The sequence below is a fragment of the Ceratotherium simum genome, chromosome 2, assembly GCF_057802395.1.
Source record: "Ceratotherium simum simum isolate JZ-2026a chromosome 2, ASM5780239v1, whole genome shotgun sequence".
Lineage (NCBI taxonomy): Eukaryota > Metazoa > Chordata > Mammalia > Perissodactyla > Rhinocerotidae > Ceratotherium > Ceratotherium simum.
In genome coordinates, this window is record NC_141901.1 from 25,279,583 (window position 1) to 25,296,837 (window position 17,255).

Here is a 17,255-nt window from a genome sequence, read left to right on the forward strand (position 1 = left end):
TTTTATCATTGGCAACAAATACAGTCAAATGATTTCCCTGAAGTGACAAGCTCACTTCATTCATCTTAGAAAAAACGTCTGTCAAATTCTCAAGTCTGGACAACCATATTTGCCAGTCCTTCCTCCAAGTAAAATGGTGTTCCATGAAAAAAGCAGCTATTTCAGCTTGCAACTCAAACACAGTGCTTTTCCTTGAGAAACCACTGTACTTCGGCACGCAAGAGTGCTTTATGCGCATTTTCCATTTTGTCACACAGATTATTAAAAGGATGTACATACAAGGATCAAGATTTAATAAGATTAATACTTTTTACTGCCTCATCAAAAGCATTCTTCTCCTTGAAACTGGCTTTTCTTCCTCCTTTCCTTCCTTCTTCCTTCCTTCCTTCCTTCCTTCCTTCCTTCCTTCCTTCCTTCCTCCCTCCCTCCCTCCCTTCCTTCCTACTGCAAGAGCATGGCAGTGAAGAATACAATGACTGTTATTAGTACAGTTGGTGTCACTGCCTTGATTCATGCTAAGGTATCAGCAGAAAACTGCTGGTGAGTAAAAATCCACCATTGCTTTTGTGCAAATATCAGTGTAAATATTAACACAGTGAAAAAGGAAAATAATATCTTAGTATTATGAAAATAACTTTGATCTCTCAGACCTCCTGAAAGGGTTTTGGACCTCAGAGGTCCACAGACCACTTTGAGTTTTCTCCACGAGCCTCCACTGCTCCTCCACTCCAGCACCACTGCCCACCCCCAGAGAAAATCCTCCAAAACAACCCACATGTTGTGTTCCTCAGATTAACACCTGATGTGGCTCTAGCAGCAAATATTCTGTTTCTACCTCTTGCAATCAGTAATCTTTCTAAAACACAGACCTGTCATTTCCTTACATCAAAACCTCCAAACAGGCTCAAATATATATAAAATTTAGTATAAGATTAAGATGGCATCTTAAATCAATGGGGAAAGGATAGATTATTAAACAAATGGTGTCAGGACAATTGGGTAAACATCTGGGAAAATTTTTTTTAAGTTATCTTCCAGTATATATCAAAATAAGTCCAAATGGATTTTTGATCTAAATATTGAAATTGAACCGTAAAATAAGAATAAAGATTATATGTATTTGAGCACAGGATGGGAAAAGCGTTTCTACTTAAACATACAAAAGCAGAATCCAATGGGACGACCTACCTTGCCATAGATCTTCCAAAGGCCGTAACCAAAGTCCACTGAGAGGACGAGGAGGAAACGAGAGGGCAGAGAGGTGCTTTACCTCCTGAGACTCATCCCAAGTCCCTCAGGGCGAAGAGAATTAGTGCGGACCACGAGCTTCCTTTGATGCCATAAACTCTGTTCCTCAAACATCCTGCTTTGCGGCCTTAGCTGGGTCCAGGCCATTTTTCCTAGTGGGCTGCCACTGTAGGACAGAACAAAGTCATTGGCTCTCAACTAAAGTATGAAAGACTGAATTCTTCAGACAGTGGTTTAGGGCCGTATAATGTATGAAATGGCGGACTGTACGAAGTTGAATGCTGTTATATTCTAAGCTGTTAACAGTGATTCCCTAGACAGTGGGATGGTTTTTATTCCCTATGCATTTTTAAGTTTGTTAACTCATCACACTTTTATTGAGGCCCTAAAAGGTCAAAGCACTATACTAGGTGCACAGTCCCTGTGCCTATTACAGTACCCGAGGTGCTATTAACTGATTGATGATTCATTCAACATAAACATATCTGAGTAGCAATGGGCATATTGAGTGCTTACTATTTGCTATGTACTCTCAGAGATTTGAAAAATAAAGCAGGAAAAGGGCAGCAGAAGCAGCAGGGCAGGGAGTTGAAATTTTTAGGTAGGGTTCTACAACTGATTGTATTGTCCAAAGATGGTCACAACTGTGTCATCCATCTGCACACTTTCACAATGTGATTTTGTCCTACCCCGTCAAGAAATGGAGTCTGATTCCCCTCCTCTTGAAAGTAGGTTGACTCTAGTGACTTGTTTGATCAATAGAACAAAGCAAAAGTGACATCCTGGAACTTCCAAAGGTAGGTCATGATAAGCCTTGTAGCTTCTGCCTGGAATGCTTGCTCTTGGAACACTCTCTTTCCCTCAGAACTCAGCCACCATGCTGCAAAAAGGCTCAAATCTCATGGAGAGGGCACATGTTGATAGTCAGCCCCAGATGAGCTCCCAGCTGACACTCAGCCTCAGCTGCCAGCCATGTGAGGGAGCCATCTTGGTCATCCAGGCCAATGGTGCCTTCAAGTGACTATAGCCCCAACCGATATCTGACTGCAGCTGCATGAAAAACCCCAGGTGAGAACTACCCAACTGAGTCCAGCCAACCCACAGAACCATGGGAGACAAGAATTGTTGTTTAAAATCACTAAATTCGGGGTTGGTCTTTTGCATGGCAATAACTAACTGGAACAGGTGGCCTGGGAAGGCCTTGCTGAGAAGGTGACATTTGCACTCTTCCAACTTGGTTGTTGCATATTTTACATCTTTCCTTTCTATATTAGTTTACTGTGGCTGCTGTTGCAAAGTACCACAAACTGGGTGACTTAAAACAACAGAAATTTATTCTCTCACAGTTCTGGAGATCAGAGGTTCAAAATCAAGTTGTTGGCAGGGCCATGCTCCCTCTGAAGTCTCTAGGGCAGAATACTTTCTTGCCTCTTCCCAGCTTCTGGTGGTTGACAGCAATCTTTGGCATTCCTTGGCTTATAGATGCCTCATTCCAATCTCTGTTTCTATCTTCACACAGCCTTCTTCTCTGAGTCTCTGTGTGTCCTCTCTTCTTCTTATAAGGACACAGTCATTGGATTTAGGGGCCACCCTAATCCAGTATGATCTCATCTATATCCTGAGCTAATTATATCTGCAAAGACCCTGTTTCTAAATAAGGTCACATTCTGAGGTTCCAAGCAGACATAAATTTGAAAGGATACTATTCAACCCACTAAACTTCCCTTAGAGGATTTCCTCTTTTCTACTTTGATATAAAAATGCTTTTAAACTTCAAAGAGCTAGTCAAATGGAAGGAGCTATTTTTACCCAGCGCGCCTTTAGTGCTTGGGTGTTCCACTCGTACTCGCGATTTATATCCAAGACACACCACTCTCTGGCTGTTTCCTTCTTGTATCTCTGGGGCTGACTTTACAGGCAGATGGAGAAATGAACGCCTTACAAAGGTCCTTCTGCTCCATTTCATAGTTTAATTTTGTGCTATCAATGTACATATGTCAAATGCAAATGGTTGGGGCATGTTGGGAGGCATTCACCTCCAGAGAGTAAATCAGATGAAAGGGAGCCTGGAAAGACTGTGACAGAGGTCACTTTGGTCCTTGGAGAATCAGGGGGGGAAGTGCCTGAGCATGAGGGGCATTAAGCATGAGGGGCACTAAGTATGAGCCAAATCTCAGAAAGATTTCTCTGCTCTGTCCTGGGCCAGCAGTTCCTACTTTGCCTCCCTGGAAAGCAGTGTCTGGACTTCCTGGCCCTTTGGTGCTCTCGTTCTTGGTGCCAGCATGCAGCTCACCACACAATTTGTCATGCGATTTCCTTCTCCTTCTGCCCTCTACCCCCACCACACCTCCTTGTCCTGCATCATTTATCCTCAAAGTACCTCCACAAGAGGCAAAGGGATAGGGGGGAAGGATAGAAAGAGAAGGAAACTGAAGCATGGAAAGGTCAAGAGTAATGGCCAAAGTCACATAGCTCAGGTTTCCCGAGTCCAGAGGGTGGGTTGGGTTGCAGATCATCATCAGCTAAGCAAATATGTGCTCTTTCTTAGATGTTGTGACCATGCAATGTGAACAGGCTTGAAACATCTTAGGAGGCAGCCAGGCCACATATATCATCCATCCTCAGGCTGCCTGGATTACCTGGAATTTGTTGGTAGTGATTTTGGTTCGTCTCAGTGGGTCCATAAAACCCAAAAATTACACCCAACAGAGCAAGTTGGTTTTAATGGGTTGGAGTGAGGCACTGGTATCTCTGTTTATTCCACGTTTCCCTGGTGGTTTGATGACTTGGGAATCATTGCTGTAGTCTAGATTCTTGCTTTTAAAGTGCAATCATCAGACCACTACCAAGGACATCATCTGAGAGCTTGCTAGAAATGTAGAATCTTGAGCCCCATCCCAAGACCTACTAAATAAGAGTCTGCACTTAACAAGCTCCCAAGATGAATAATATTTAAAGTTTGAGAACCACCTAGAGCAAGTGGTTCTTAACTTTGGCTGCACGTTGAAATCACCAGAGACCTCTAAAACATACTGATGCCTGGGTCCTGCTGCAGAGATTCTGGTTCAATTGGTTTCAGGTCGGCCATAGCCTGTTGGGGAGGATTTTTTTTTTTAAGCTTCCCAGGTGATTCTAATGTTCAGTTAAGCACTGGTCAAGAAATAGGGCCCTAAAAACTCTAGTCCCCTCAAATCCCAGTGGGGCTAGACTGTTGTAGAAGTCATTATGATCCAGGAACTGCTGCCTTCAAAGCCCAGATCACAGAATCTGAGAGAGAAAGAGAGAGAGAGAAAGTAAGAGACTCCATCTGGTCCACCCTCCTCCTCTTATAGGCTTCACTCTATTAGAAATTGCGAATTCCATTTAAAAAGAGAGTCAACGGAGCACCAGTTAGCAGTAAAGGTGCTCTGGGTTTTCATTTCCAGTGTTGCTAGTTCTGGGTGCGTCACTCAAGCCTGGACCCACAACCATTTTGAATTTGTTTCTTTAGTTGGAAAATGGAGATGATGTTATCAACAAATCTTATCAATGACAAAAACAGTGCTCTGCTAATTCCATACAAAGCATTTTAAAATCTATATCTATGGGATGGCTTTTTTAAATGACCACCTCTATAATGCATTTATAGCATACTCAATTTAGAAAATGGGAATAAAAATATAAAATCCTCAATCTATGGAATATGCTGGTTTGCCAGTTCATGGCATACATGTGAACATCCTGGGACACACAGGGGTTGAGAATATAAGTCACTTTCCATCCACGTATCTCCACAGTCCCAACCACATTTACACTCACACTCCATATCTTCTTTCTCCCCTCCCTATGTTGGTTTCCACTTTCCTGGTTAGCAAGTGCCAAAAAAGAAAAATCAGAAAGCCCAAGACAACGGAACTGTCCAGAGCTTGCTTTGTTTATACAAGAATATTGTGCCCCATTAGTTGGGAAATACAGTAGTTTAATTTTATATTTTAATCAATGTCACCATCAAACTTGTACCTGTGCTAACAAGGAAATATTATCAATTTGGGTTTTATTTCTTTAACTAAAACCAGGCATTTGAACCCAGGAACATTAGAAATTCTACTCAGTTAATTTAGATCTCAGGCAGAATAAGTTTCAAATATTACTTTTTGGATGAAGAAACTAAAGCTTAAAGGAGTAAAAGCAAAACAACTGAAGCTTGGAGGGGTAACATGACTTTTGCATGTGGAAGGACAGTGTTTTCTCCCTCATTGTCTCCTACTTGAGAGGAGATCTCTGGTGAGGCATAGAAGAGACACTGTTGGCATAACAACCCCCTGGATTTATGCCAGTAGAAAGTCAACATTATTAAGAGAAAAGTTTGTTGGTTTTGTAGATATTTCACCCAAACATGATGGGACTATCTGTATTAATGATGATTTCAGGAATGAAATCATTTTCATGACTTCCCACTCCATTTTAATCCCTGGATATACCTTAACCCCTTCATTGTACAATGAGTAGGGGCAGAGCTAGGTTTTGTGGGGCCTACAACTTGTATAATTTGGAGGGCCTGCTAAGAAAAAGAATACAAAAGTAGGAACTATATATGTGAACATTTGTTTAGAATGATAACAGAAATTAGAACTTTCATAACTTGGCAATAGCACAAAATTATAAAATTCAGAAAAATAACATTCTATTTTTATTAACTTCTTGACATATCTCTATATTATTTTTTGTACTTTTTTGGAGGGAAGCTGTATTTCTTTGATTATTACTTCATAGTATGATGATTTTGTAATATCTTTTTTTGTACATAGAGAATTGAAAGATAATTCAGTCTTTCTTCTATCATGGTTGATCAAAATTTGTTTTTTAAAATGATAGGATGCAAAATAAACCTATGTCTTCATACACAGATACGCTAGCTGTAGCGCTGCTGTAAGTTTGTGCCCTACACAAAAAGGGATTCTGATAAATTCTATTTTGTATGATTCCCATAAACAAACAAGCATGGGGCATTTGTAATTGTATAAGCTGCATTATCAAGTATATCAAGTTTGTGGAGAGAATCTTTATTTTGATAGATGTTGATGAAAACAGAATCCTCTGCTAACAATTTTACATATCTGATGATTTGACATTTTCCATAGACTACTCTCTGACTCCATACATTTCAAACCTTGTTTCTCCTCTAATACTCACTTAACTTCCAGTGCCAGGCACCCTAGGACACGTTTATGTTGTAGTAAGACCTCTGTCCCTGGTGTTATGAAAGTGTAAAACCATGTAAGGACAGTGCTAGGGACCCTCCTTGGGCCTTGGCAGGATTCTGAGGCTTAAGCTTCATCAGTTTCCTGGTACATCAGCCTGTGCTGATAAGGAAATGGAGAGGAAATCAGCGTGGTGGGGACATATCAGCACGAGGATTCAGGTCTCCTGACTGCAGTCCACAGTTTTTTCTACTAGAACATATTTTAAAAGTTTCTTTTATATTCTCTCCATTAAAACTACCTTTGCTTTTCTGGAATATTTTTACATGATTCTTTTGGTAAATTTAACTTTTATCCTGTAAAGTGTTATAGTTCTCAAAAGTGAGGTTTTTAAAAATAATTTGGCCTATTATAAACACTACTCATATGGGTAAACCCAGGCTTGAAGTTAGGAAAGAATGCAGAGAAGGGATGTGCTACTTTAGACCTCCATCTAGTCTTACCACTTCTGTTATGCTCTCTTCCAGGGAGCATGTTCACTATTTTAATTAAACTAGAAATTTTAAAAAAGTTTTGAAATAACTTTTATGTTGAATGCCTATATTTTATTCTGTCCTCTTGAAGGTTATCCCAAAATTGTGAATTATTAGCTTTCCTGGAAAAAATAAAACAATTTATAAACTAAAATGCCTTTATTTCTTCAATAAATCAAAAATAAAAAAAAAAAAACCCCAAAAGCAAAAAACCTGTGTCCTCTGCTGATATGTTTTAGAAATGCCACCATTCAAATACAAGGAATTTTTTTTTTTTTTTGCTGAGGAAGATTGGCCCTGAGCTAATATCCATGCAATCTTTCCTCTATTTTGTATGTGGGTCGCCACCACAGCATGGCTTGATAAGTGGTGTAGGTCCACGCCCAGGATCTGGGCCCACGAACCCTGGCTGCTGAAGCGGAGCACGCTGAACTTAACCACTACACCACTGGGCCTGCCCAGGAAATTCTTTCTTTCTTTTTTTCTTTGGAGGAAGATTAGCCCTGAGCTAACATCCGATGCCAATCCTCCTCTTTTTGCTGAGGAAGATTGGCCCTGAGCTAACATCCGTGCCCATCTTCCTCTATTTTATATGGGACACTGCCACAGCATGGCTTGACAAGTGGTGCATCGGTGCATGCCCAGGACCCAAACCTGCGAACCCGGGGCCAGGCCACGGAAGCGGAGCGCGTGCACTTAACTGCTATGCCACAGGGCTGGCCCCAAGGAAATACTTTCTTGATACACAAATACTAGGAGCTCACGACAATACAGGGGGAAAATGATGTATAGTCATGTACTAAATCTCTTTGTAATCAAAGATAAAGATGCTTAATTTCAGTACAATCTTATGATAATTTTACTATGAGTTAATATTACTGGGAAAAAATCCTTTAAGGAATGGCATTCAGTAACAGCACCATATTACAGTTACATGAGAAACATCTTAAACTCTAACTTCAGCACAGAACGGTATTCAACATTATTTTTAATCTTTTAGTTTTGCCTGAATAACAACATAACAGTACCTCAACTTCCAATTCAAAAAAATAAACCTGGCCCTCTCTTCTGTCCTTCAGTTCTAGTAGGAGCTTCTTTGAAAGGCAACTATCAAGCACACGGTTAGATTGGATACACATTCACCCATAAACCCAAGTGAGCAAAAAGCCCAACGATGTGCAAAACCATAAGAGGCAACATGAAAGGCTGACCTGAGAACTGCTTTCTCCTTTCTTATTTTATAAAACAATGTGATCATCTTTAGAGATGAAAACTTTTGGTTGGGAACTTATAATCAGTGTACCTGGAGTCACAAGAGTAAAAGAACGTTACATCATGCTCTAAAACAAATACTGAGATCATGAAAACTGATCATACTTGTTGAAAGAGGAGGACATTACTAAGAAATAGAAACATAAAACCTGGGAAGAAGATCTAAATAAGAAGTATGTAGTTAAGCCTTTACTTTGTTCCTGCCATCTGTAAGTCCTCTGCTTTGTGTAGGACTTTGGAATAAGTATTTTAGACGCAATTATTAGGCACAATATTTAAGAGAAGCAGACTCAATCTCCTCCTTCCCTGCTGAATATCTGAATACAGGGTATGCTTCCTAAGATTGCCACAACTGGCTTGTACTTTAGGCTCTAAAGCATTGGATGTGGACTTTCACACACCGCGATTTCCCAACTCTTTATTGTGTGGTTACAGAGGATACGAAGACTGGTTTCAGGAGTCTGGACATGGTGTGAAAGACACCCCATTCGCCGGGCTCTTCCATGTTTCTGTAGCTTTCACAGCGCTGGGCTCTGCATCCTCATTTGGCCACCTTACACCAAAAGACTGAGTTTTGGAAATCAACAAGTTTAGCCTGGTTTCAGCCCCTCTGCAGACAAAAATTAAAATTGATTAGAATAAACTCGCTACTCGCTATACTATATATATTTACGCCTTTCTTGACACTTAGAGTGAAAACAGAAACTTTGGACATCATTGTGTTGAGATGAGAGCACATTAAACCTTGAAAAGTACGTTAAATTAACACTGGAGCTTTACTTCAAACTCACAATATAGTCATTAAAATTTTAATAGTACTATTAATCATCAAATTTTAACATCAGATTAAATAAATGTTTTATATACAGTAGCTTTATTTCAGCAACTCCATTTCCTGCAGCTTGAAAAATGGGAGAAAAACAAAGTGTAACTATGAAAATCTAAGTTTCAAATGATACAAGTTAGGTTACTCATCTATGGGAAAAAACCCACAAATAAGGATTTATAAAGAATGAGTAGAAATGAATGGCAATGGAAATAACCGATAGTAAATTTCCTGGATTTGCAAATTTTGGATACTTATTTTGAGTGTTAGAGTGTTCAGCAACTTTCAACCTGAAATTATTTCAAATCAATCAAGTACTTAATATTAGTTTTGCATACACTTTGTGAGGGGTGAGGCTTATTAGTGAGTTTGTAATTCCACAAAAGTAAAATCCAATGCCAACTACCAGGTGAAATTTTAGAGTTATCTTTTTTTTAATTCTTTTATTTGTTTAACCATATATTGTCTATTTTTTAATTTTTTATTTTTTATTGGGATATAATTGACAGAATTATCTTTCATTACACAACTGACCACATATTTTAGTGAAGTACAATAGTTTATAATGGGATATAAAACTTTGGACATATTAAATGATAATGCCTATTGTCTCTTTATCCTTTTTACTCTTTTTCAGAATTTTAATTTTATTTATTCTTACTATATTACAGTGTGATGTTTATCATACAAGCATATTTATTCTTCAGCATAGCTAACATTACCCAGTAGTATCTGATGCCATCTTGCTGTTAACTCTGCTGCCTGGACTGCCAGACCCAACCTCAGCTGGGCAGAGGGTGAGAGGGTGCTTTGCCCTAGTACCCCATTATCTGGGTCCAGTGCAATGGGAAAGGGGAAGAGACCCTGCCCCTGCAGGCCGCCCAGGCTATACCTGGGGATGGGCAGAAGCTGAGTAAACTTCACAGTAAACTCTGAGTAAAGTTCAGAGTGTTCATTAATATGATTAGTAAGATGAATAGTCAAAACTTGGAAATAAAGTTAATAAGGTGATGACCACATGACCTTTTAACATCACACTACAGCACTGTTTAAGAAGGCTTCCTAGCAGGCATCCAACTCTCCAGGAACTGTGACTTTGATACAGTATTTACTATGGATTAGAGCTCACACATCTACATAACTTTATACAGCTAGAAGCTAACTGAAAGAAAAGGGATGAAGTGTGATGATTTTCTTTTCTGTCCGTGGAAAGGATAACCTTGAAGATCATCATTTTATTGCCCTGTCGGACTTGAACCAGTTTATATCTAATTTACCAATCTTATCTCAGCATTCCTTTTTTCCATCCCACCTCATAATCACTATAAAAAAAATCCAAATTTTTAATATTATCTTTTGAACCAGTCATCCTGCTGGTGCCCTTATTAACGAGTTAAACAAAACTCTGGATGGGCCGGCCCCGTGGCTTAGCGGTTAAGTGCGCGCGCTCCGCTGCTGGCAGCATGGGTTCGGATCCCGGGCGCACACCGACGCACCGCTTCTCTGACCATGCTGAGGCCGCGTCCCACATACAGCAACTAAAAGGATGTGCAGCTATGACATACAACAATCTACTGGGGCTTTGGGGGGAAAAAAATAAATAAATAAAATCTTTAAAAAAAAAAAAAAAAACTCTGGCATATGCCCTCAATCTATTTTATGAGAATTATGTTTTTAACATTATAAAAATTTTAGAGATTTTTGCCTTCATATCTCTGGCCAAAATTGTGCCAAATGTTCATTCCTAGCTGCAAGGGAGGCTGGAAATTTGAAGATTGACTTTTTAGTCTTTAGGCTAAGAAGGAAGGAAGGTCTTTCAAGAGAGCAAACCTATAGTAACTGTCACTAATTGAATGTGTGTGTGTAATGGTAAGGGAATGGGGAGAAAGAAAGAAGAATCAAGAATGCTCTCCAGATCATGCTTGGGTTGTAAATTTACTGAGATGAGGAAGACGGGAGGGGAGTCAGGTTTGCATTTTATCAATACTAAGCACTGAGAGGTTAAAAGCTTTATTTTTTATTTTTTGAGATGACATCCACTGATTTACCACTGAGATTTTGTGAGACCGTTATGTGCTGGAGATTTTAAAAGAAGAAAAGTCATATGTAATTATCAAAATCCTTATAATAGTTGGTCAAATGGGTAGCAAATTTCAGCCTTTCAGTTATACAATGGAGTGCCCCATCCTAATGAAAAAATTTATGACAGAATGCTTGCCTTAGACATGAGATTGTGGCCTCTAAGAAAATTTTTCAGAAAAATGAATCCTTTTACCTTCAATTTACTTCAAAATACATTTGCAGTGTAATAATTGTTTAGAACTTTTCAGTTGAAGTGTGTACTAAACATAAAGGAAATGTTTTATGGACTACAGAGGAACTATAAAAATACCTTTTTATATGCAGAGTTTATTTTGAGATATTTAACTTTATAAATACTGTCAGAAATACCCTTATTCCCTTTTTCCTAGGAAATAGACCCTCTATATTTCAACCCTTTATCTGTCAAACTTTAATTATCTAACTTGATAAGGTTTAATTATGCATTACCCAGATTCTTCCCCTTCTACAATTTAACTAGTTGATTATGTGGCATATAAGGAAACTAATCACACGAAGGTGGGTTGATTTATAACACTACTGCCTACCTGTGACTTAGCAGAGTCCTCCACTGAGTATGAAGACTTGTATCATGCCAGGTCTACCTGAAATCCACCAATCTGAATCATACTTATTTTAAAGGAATCATCCATCTTGTAAAACTTTCAACAGTACTGCCTTAAATTAGAGAACTTTGTGCATAGTATTAAAAAACATTTAGGATGCTTCTTTAATATGCTTTTCCCACTAAACCAATGAATTTGTATAAAACTATATCTTCGAGACTTTCCATATCCAGTTACCAGGTCATATAGATTCTGCCTTTGCAAAATCTCTTCTATCTGTTCTCTCCTTTTCAACCCCATAATCATTGTCTTTAGCCTGATCTATAATTGACTAGACTAATGTTTCTCCTCCTCACTAGGCTGCAATAGCTTCCTATAGGTTTCTTCCTTCCAAATCATTCCAATATTGATATATCTTCCTAGAACAAAGGTCAGAGAATGCCATTCCTCTGTTTTAAGATGTTCAAATGTTCCCAATATCTACAGAATAAAATTCAAACTAGCCCCAAACTACTTCTCTGGACTCCATTCTTACTACATGTCATCTCTTGCCTTATGCTCCAATTTCAAATGCCAATGTCTTTATTGAAAATGAACTTTTGTTCCTATATGCCCTTGTTAATGCTTTTCCCTCAGCCTGGAATACTCTTTGCCATTTTTCTGCCTAATAAAACTTACTCATCCTTCAAGCTTTGACTCAAATGCCATCATGTCCTTTGGGGAGGCCTGCATGGTCTACTAATCTGAAACAGGTTAATCATTGCTCTGGATTACCCAAAGAATTTGTACCCTATGGCAATATTTCTTTTCTAAAAGTCTCTGCCTTTTTGAAGCTGTAGGGGTTCCATAGAAAAGTGTGGACAAATACAAAAAGAAATGTAGACACAAATACAGAACCAAAGTATTCAAGTTTGGACATCATATTTAGCAAGTCAAAATAATTTCTAAATGTATTATAAGCACCTGATTTGGAAGAGCAGATAGTGCCCTAACTATTCCACACAAGATAGAAGACAAGATGAAAACAAATTTGGTCATTTTGATCATATTTACTTTGAGAGTCATAGGACATTTTTTAAATTTTCAACAGATTCCTTTTCTAAGGACTTGAAATTCTGTATTTTAATTATACTAAATGACTCTAATAACATATAAAACTATGTTACTATGTATTTTTAAAAATAAAATTTGAAAGTATGCAACCATGTACTCAACGTCATCTCTCTCAAGGTACAGAGGTAAAGAATCCAATTGGCATTTCTTGATGTTTCGAAGTATGTGGGTCTGCTCTACTAATCTTGATAGAGATATTTATGAGATGATAATATAAATATAAATTTTAAAGTATATTTACCTTGTATGTAACCAACAAGCAAGATTATACACATAATTTTTTCCTTAACATATTGGACACTGTAACTGTGATCTTGACAACCAGTGAAAATGCAAACCAACTACTAAAAGTACCATAAAATAAACTCCTTAAACTGAAGTACACGATACCTTGGAAAGGTGACAGCATGTGGTTGTTTCCTCCTTTTTTTCTTCTCTTTCTTTTTCTTGATGTTTCATCTTTTGTCCTAAAAATAAAACAAAATAAAAAACATGTTAATGATTGCTTCAATAAAATAGAGATACATAGACTTTTTTTTTTTTTTTTTGTGAGGAAGATCAGCCCTATGCTAACATCTGCCAATCCTCCTCTTTTTTTTTTGCTGAGGAAGACTGGCCCTGGGCTAACATCCGTGCCCATCTTCCTCCACTTTATATGGGATGCCGCTACAGCATGGCTTGCCAAGCAGTGTGTCGGTGCGCGCCTGGGATCCGAACTGGCGAACCCCGGGCCGCCGCAGCGGAGCATGCGCACTTAACCGCTTGCGCCACCAGGCCAGCCCCTCGTGGACTTTCTTTATCTAAATTTATTTATTTTTAAGTAGTGATTATATTCACAGGGTTCAAAATTTAAAAGGTAAAAAGTCTCCTTTCCACTCTTGTCAAGCAGCCACCTAACTTTTCCAAAGGCAACAACAAATGTTACAGATTTCTTGGGTATCTTTCCAAACATATTTGTATGTATTTACAGGCTAATAAGTCCGCCACCCCTATTTCCATAAATGGTAACATATTTCACACACCATTCTTTGTGTATATAACTTGAAGGCCATTTCTAATCAGTAAGCAAAGAACTCCTTAATATTTTTTACGACTGCAATGTATTCCATTGTAAGGTTATTCCAGGGTTCCCAACACCACTCTCACTTCTGACATCAATTGCAAATTTGGGGGTCCCAGCAATGATGTGTGACAATATGCATAGAGAATTGCTATCCAGGGAAGCTCACCCAAGCCTTGGTATTCAGAGTTTTTATTAGGGCTCTGTCACATGGGCATGGTTGACTACCCACATGGCTGATCTCAATCTCTAGACCCCCTAGAGGTCCAGCTGATATGGAGTGACCCAAAGCCCCCACCCTAAATCACAGTGTTAGACTATCTCGTGTGGCTAGACTCACGCTAAATCACACGATCCAAGGCCCCCAAACAAACAAAGACATTATCAGGCATGACATTCCAAGGGCTTAGAGATTACCTCTGGGAAGTCAAGGGCAAGGGCTAGATCTCTCTTTTGGCAAGGTTAAATTCTTTACTACACATTTATACTATAATTTATTTGTCTATTCTATTGTTGATTGATATTTGAATTCTTTCCATTTTTCACTATTATGACCAACACTGCCATGGACATCCCCGTACAGGTATAATGGAGTAAAAGCACATGAGTTTCTCTAGAGAATATATCTAGGGGTGGGACTGCTAGGTCTTTTGGCTCATGCTACATATGTATTTGATATAATTTATTAATGTTTATTTCATGGCTTTGGGTTTTGTAACATATGTAGAAAGGCCATCCCCTCCATGATTAAAATTTTAAAAATCTCCCAATGATTTCTTGCAATACTTGTATGGTTTCATTTCTTTGCACTTAATCTTTGATCCATCTGGAATCTATCCTAATATAAGGTTGAAGTATGGATCCAGCTTTATTTTTTTTTCTAGATAGCTAGTTGTATCAATGCTATTTCTTAAATAAGCCAATTTCCCCCTACTGATAAGAAGTGGCTCCTTTATCATATATCAAACCTGTATGTACTTTTTCCTGTGCTATTTCATTGATCTGTCCATCTAGCCATATGCCAATATTTTTCTTCAGTATGATAGAAGTATAATTGAAAAAACTGTAAGAGATTTAAAGTGTACAACATGATGATTTGATGTGTGTATACATTGTGAAAAGATTCCCATCATCAAGTTAATTAACATTTCCATCTCCTCTCAGATTTACCTTTTTGTTTTTTTGGTGAGAAGAGTTAAGTTCTACTCTCTTAGCAAACTTCAGTTACAGAATACAGTAACACCAACTATAGTTATATTAGATGCTTAGACCTTATTCATATTATAACTGAAAGTCTGTATCCTTTTACCAACCTCTTCCTATTTCCCCTACCTCTCAGCCCCTGGCGACTACTTTTCTACTTTCTGTTTCTATGAGTTTGAATTTTTTTTTCAGATTCTACATATAAATGATACCATGCAGTATATATCTTTCTCTGTCTGGCTTATTTTACTTAGCCTAATGCCCTCCAGGTTCATCCATATTGTCACAAAAGGAAAGACTTCCTTCTTTTTTAAGGCCGAATAATATTCCATTGTGTGTGTGTATATATATCTGTAATTTCTTGAGGAACTTCCATATTGTTTTCCATAGTGGCTGTACTAGTTTACATTCCCACCAACAGTGTACAAGGGTTCCCTTTTCTCCACATCCTCGCCAACATTTATTATCTCTTATCTTTCTGATAAGAGACATTCTAACAGGTGTGAGGTGATATCTCACTGTGGTTTTGATTTGCATTTCCCTGATGATTAGTGATAAGTCTTTTATGATGATTAGTGATAAGACTTTTCATGTACCTCTTGGCCATTTGTATGTATTCTTTGGAGAAATGTCTATTCAGATCTTTCTCTTTTTGCCGAGGAAGATTGACCCTGGGCTCACATCCATGCCCATCTTCCTCTACTTTATATGTGGGATGCCTGCCACAGCATGGCTTGATAAGTGGTGCATAGGTCTGAGCCTGGGATCCAAACCTGCAAACCCTGGGCCACCGAAGCAGAGTGCACAAACTTAACCACTACACCACAGGGCCAGACCCTCTTTGCCCATTTTTTAATTAGGTTATTTGGGGATTTTTTTGCTATTGAATTGTATGAGTTCCTTATATATATTGAATATTAGCCCTTTATTGTACATGTGGTTTGCAAATATTTTCTCCCATTCCGTAGGTTGCCTTTTCATTTTGTTGATGGTTTCTTTTGCTGTGCAAACCATTTTAGTTTGATGTAGTCCCACTTGTTTATTTTTGCTTTTGCTATCAAATCTAAAAAATCACTGCCAAGACCAATGTCAAGGAACTTACCTCCTATGTTTTCTTACAGGAATTTTATGGTTTCATGTCTTACATACAAGTCTGTAATTCATTTTGAGTTAATTTTTGTGTACGGTGTAAGATAGGGGTCCACTTTCCTTTGTTTGCATGTGGACATCCAGTTTTCCAAACACTATTTATTGAAGAGACTATCCTTTTCCCATTGTATATGTTTGGCTCCCTTGTCAAAAATTAATTTACTGTATATGCAAGGGTTTATTTCTGGGCTGTCTATTCTGTTCCATTGATCTATGTGTCTGTTTTTATGTCAATACCATACTGTTTTGATTAATATAGCTTTGTAATATAGTTTGAAGTCAGGAAGTGTGATTCCCCCAGCTTTGTTCTTCTTTCTCATGATTGCTTTGGCTATTCAGAGTCTTTCTTGTTCCAAACAAATTTTAAAATTGTTTTTGTATTTCTGTGAAAAATGCCAATGGAATTTTGATAGGGATTGCAGTGAATTTATAGATTTCTTTGGGTAGTACAAACATTTTACCAATATTAATTCTTTCAATCTACAAGCACAGAATATCTTTCCATTTATTTGTGTCTTCTTCAAATTCTTTCATCAATGTCTTATAGTTTTCAGTGTATAGGTCTTTCACCTCCTTGGTTAAATTTATTCCTAAGTATTTTATTCTATTTGATGCTATAGTGAATGGGATTGTTTTCTTAATTTCTCTTTTCAAGTTTATTGTTAGCATATAGAAATGCAACTGATTTTGCATATTGATTTTGTAACCTGCAACTTTACTGAATTCATTTATTAGTTCTAACAGTTTGTTGGTCGAGTCCTTAGGATTTCTATATATAATATCATGTCATCTGCAAATAGAGACAGTTTTAATTTTTCCTTTCCAATTTGGATGCCTTTTATTTCTTTTTCTTGCCCAACTGCTTGGGCTAGGACTTCCAGTACTATGTTGAATAAAAGTGGCAAGAGTAGGCATCTTTGTCTTGTTCCTGCTCTTAGAGGAAAAGCTTTCAGCCCTTGACGATTAAGATGATGTTAGCTATGAGCTTTTCATATATGGCCTTTA

At 38.1% G+C, this 17,255-nt stretch overlaps 1 long non-coding RNA gene across 3 annotated transcripts in view; it reads right to left on the reverse strand.

The window, feature by feature from the left end:
* Positions 1-8,635: 8,635 nt before the first annotated feature.
* LOC106801007 (uncharacterized) overlaps positions 8,636-17,255 on the reverse strand; it is a 56,219-nt gene continuing 47,599 nt past the window's right edge. For all 3 annotated transcript variants that reach the window (XR_015554385.1, XR_015554382.1, XR_015554386.1), the window contains 2 exons: positions 13,229-13,305; positions 8,636-8,843 (listed from right to left, as the gene is read on the reverse strand). This is a non-coding gene — a long non-coding RNA (uncharacterized LOC106801007). The remainder of the gene's footprint in view (positions 8,844-13,228; positions 13,306-17,255) is intronic.